Raw genomic sequence first — 4,271 nt, forward strand, 5'->3', positions numbered from 1 at the left:
GGAATAGCTGTCGGAATAACTATCGGAATAGTTATCGGAATCTGAGGGACTCGAACTGGTTGAGGGATTCATCTCGTATGATCGGATGAAAGATTTTCGATAAGAATAAGATTATAGGATGTAGATTAGTACCCTACAATACATAATTTACATATGCATAATAATACTAAAATCCCAAAAGTTACGGAGGAATCTGCGGAATTTGTCAGGCAAGGTAACAATAACAGATACGCTAAGATATGAATTTTGTCCATACACTATTCATGCAATCATTGTAGTATGATGTGTCTGGACTAAGAATGATAAGCAAGTGATTCCCTAAGATTGATAAGCAGGTAATATTTGACACGAATTGATAAGCAAAAATTTTGACATGCAGACCAGGTTCAAGTCCAGACTTATTAATATAGCCTAACAACTACTAAGTCGAAGTCCAGACTCGCTAATGCATCCTAACAACTCCTAGTTAGACACACTAATGCAAGACCTGGTTCGCTACGACCACCGCTCTGATACCAACTGTGACGACCCATCCTAATCCATCCGGACGAAGTCCACATTGATTATAAATGATTCACAACAGTTGATTACATCGCGAGGTACTTGACCTCTATATGATACATTTTACAAACATTGCATTCATTTTTAAAAGACAACTTTCATTTCCTCGTAAGTTGACAGACATGCATACCATTTCATAATATATCTAAACTATAAATAACTTGATAATATTCTTGATGAACTCAATGACTCGAATGCAACGTCTTTTGAAATATGTCATGAATGACTCCAAGTAATATCTCTAAAATGAGCAAATGCACAGCGGAAGATTTCTTTCGTACCTGAGAATAAACATGCTTTCAAGTGTCAACCAAAAGGTTGGTGAGTTCATTAGTTTATCATAAATAATCATTTCATAATTTTAATAGACCACAAGATTTCATATTTCCATTTCTCATAAAGATACGTCCCATGCATAGAGACAAAAATATCATTCATATGGATTGAACACCTGGTAACCGACATTAACAATATGCATATAAGAATATCCCCATCATTCCGGGATCCTCCTTCGGACATGATATAAATTTCGAAGTACTAAAGCATCTGGTACTTTGGATGGGGCTTGTTGGGCTCGATAGATCTATCTTTAGAGTTCGCGTCAATTAGGGTGTCTGTTCCCTAATTCTTAGATTACCAGACTTAATAAAAAGGGGCATATTCGATTTCGATCATTCAACCATATAATGTAGTTTTGATTACTTGTGTCTATTTCGTAAAAACATTTATAAAAGCAGCGCATGTATTCTCAGTCCCAAAAATATATATTGCAAAAGCATTTAAAAAGGGATTAATGAAACTCACAGTACTGTATTTTGTAGTAAAAATACATATGACGACATTGACAATGCAGGGTAGGCCACGGATTCACGAACCTATATTATTTGTGTATTCATTAATACATATAATCGTAATCGAGCAATTTCATATGTTATAACTTTATACATTATATATTTAGTTTGTATATATATTTGAAAATGATTATTATTTTCATAGTTATATTAATACATCTATATTTATATACATACTTGTTTAATGTTATATGTAAAAATCGATAGTTTGTTATTTGTAAGTATTTATATAAATAATATTAATAGGTCTGATATATATAGTTTTGTGAAATTTTAATATAATTATAGTACGAATATATTTTATATACAAAATAAATATCTGTTTAAAAGGTACTTTTTGATATTAATAATGATAATATTAATAATCATATTACTTAATAATAATACTTATATTGATAATAATATTAGTAATTAGTAATAACAATAATAATAATAATAATAATAGTTATATTCTGTAACTAGGATTATGATAATAATAATAAATGATAACTAATACATACATTAGTATTAATAACAGCAATAACCAATGTTCGTAATACTTAATAATAACAATTCGAATACCTAATGATAATAATAATGATAATAATAATAATAATAATAATAATAATAATAATAATAATAATAATAACAACAACAACAACAACAACAACAACAATAATAATAATAATAATAATAATAATAATAATAATAATAATAATAATAATAATAATAATAATAATAATAACAACAACATTACTACCTCATATAAAATGGACCTAAAAAAGAATAGAGCGTGGATGCCAAGACTTGAACCCTCGACCTCTCGGAACCCGTCAACACTCCTAACCACTAATCTGTTCATGTTTTCCTGATTAATACCCCAAACCCAAACTTATAAACAAGATTCGCTGCTGCTTCATCTTTTCCCCTTTCTTCAATTTCACGATCCATTACCAAGTCTAATAATCTATACCAGTTAACTAACTCTTTTAATTTAATATATAAGGTGCAACATAACAATTAAAAAGTAAATGAATTGAAGAAGGAAAAAAAAAAAAAATAACAGACTGCAGCCCAGTCTGTTCTTCGCGAGAAAAAAATAACAACTTAAAACCCAATTTGGAATTCTAGGTTGTTTTAAACCGAATTTATAACATGAATTAAGTTCAAAATGGTTCCTGGTGAAATGTCGCGTTCTAATTGATTAAAAACGTTCCATATTAATTGATTTCGTTGCGAGGTTTTGACCTCTATATGAGACGTTTTTCAAAGACTGCATTCATTTTAAAACAAACCATAACCTTTATTTCATCAATAAAGGTTTAAAAAGCTTTACGTAGATTATCAAATAATGATAATCTAAAATATCCTGTTTACACACGACCATTACATAATGGTTTACAATACAAATATGTTACAACAAAATAAGTTTCTTGAATGCAGTTTTTACACAATATCATACAAGCATGGACTCCAAATCTCGTCCTTATTTAAGTATGCGACAGCGGAAGCTCTTAATAATCACCTGAGAATAAACATGCTTAAAACGTCAACAAAAATGTTGGTGAGTTATAGGTTTAACCTATATATATCAAATCATAATAATAGACCACAAGATTTCATATTTCAATACACATCCCATACATAGAGATAAAAATCATTCATATGGTGAACACCTGGTAACTGACATTAACAAGATGCATATATAAGAATATCCCCATCATTTCGGGACACCCTTCGGATATGATATAAATTTCGAAGTACTAAAGCACCCGGTACTTTGGATGGGGTTTGTTAAGCCCAATAGATCTATCTTTAGGATTCGCGTCAATTAGGGTGTCTGTTCCCTAATTCTTAGATTACCAGACTTAATAAAAAGGGGCATATTCGATTTCGATAATTCAACCATAGAATGTAGTTTCACGTACTTGTGTCTATTTTGTAAATCATTTATAAAACCTGCATGTATTCTCATCCCAAAAATATTAGATTTTAAAAGTGGGACTATAACTCACTTTCACAGATTTTTACTTCGTCGGGAAGTAAGACTTGGCCACTGGTTGATTCACGAACCTATAACAATATATACATATATATCAAAGTATGTTCAAAATATATTTACAACACTTTTAATATATTTTGATGTTTTAAGTTTATTAAGTCAGCTGTCCTCGTTAGTAACCTACAACTAGTTGTCCAAAGTTAGATGTACAGAAATAAATCAATAAATATTATCTTGAATCAATCCACGACCCAGTGTATACGTATCTCAGTATTGATCACAACTCAAACTATATATATTTTGGAATCAACCTCAACCCTGTATAGCTAACTCCAACATTCACATATAAAGTGTCTATGGTTGTTCCGAAATATATATAGATGTGTCGACATGATAGGTCGAAACATTGTATACGTGTCTATGGTATCTCAAGATTACATAATATACAATACAAGTTGATTAAGTTATGGTTGGAATAGATTTGTTACCAATTTTCACGTAGTTAAAATGAGAAAAATTATCCAATCTTGTTTTACCCATAACTTCTTCATTTTAAATCCGTTTTGAGTGAATCAAATTGCTATGGTTTCATATTGAACTCTATTTTATGAATCTAAACAGAAAAAGTATAGGTTTATTGTCAAAAAAATAAGTTACAAGTCATTTTTGTAAAGGTAGTCATTTCAGTCGAAAGAACGACGTCTAGATGACCATTTTAGAAAACATACTTCCACTTTGAGTTTAACCATAATTTTTGGATATAGTTTCATGTTCATAATAAAAATCATTTTCTCAGAATAACAACTTTTAAATCAAAGTTTATCATAGTTTTTAATTAACTAACCCAAAACAGCCCGCGGTGTTACTACGACGGCGTA

The sequence above is a fragment of the Rutidosis leptorrhynchoides genome, chromosome 4 (genome assembly GCF_046630445.1).
Source record: "Rutidosis leptorrhynchoides isolate AG116_Rl617_1_P2 chromosome 4, CSIRO_AGI_Rlap_v1, whole genome shotgun sequence".
Classification (NCBI taxonomy): domain Eukaryota; kingdom Viridiplantae; phylum Streptophyta; class Magnoliopsida; order Asterales; family Asteraceae; genus Rutidosis; species Rutidosis leptorrhynchoides.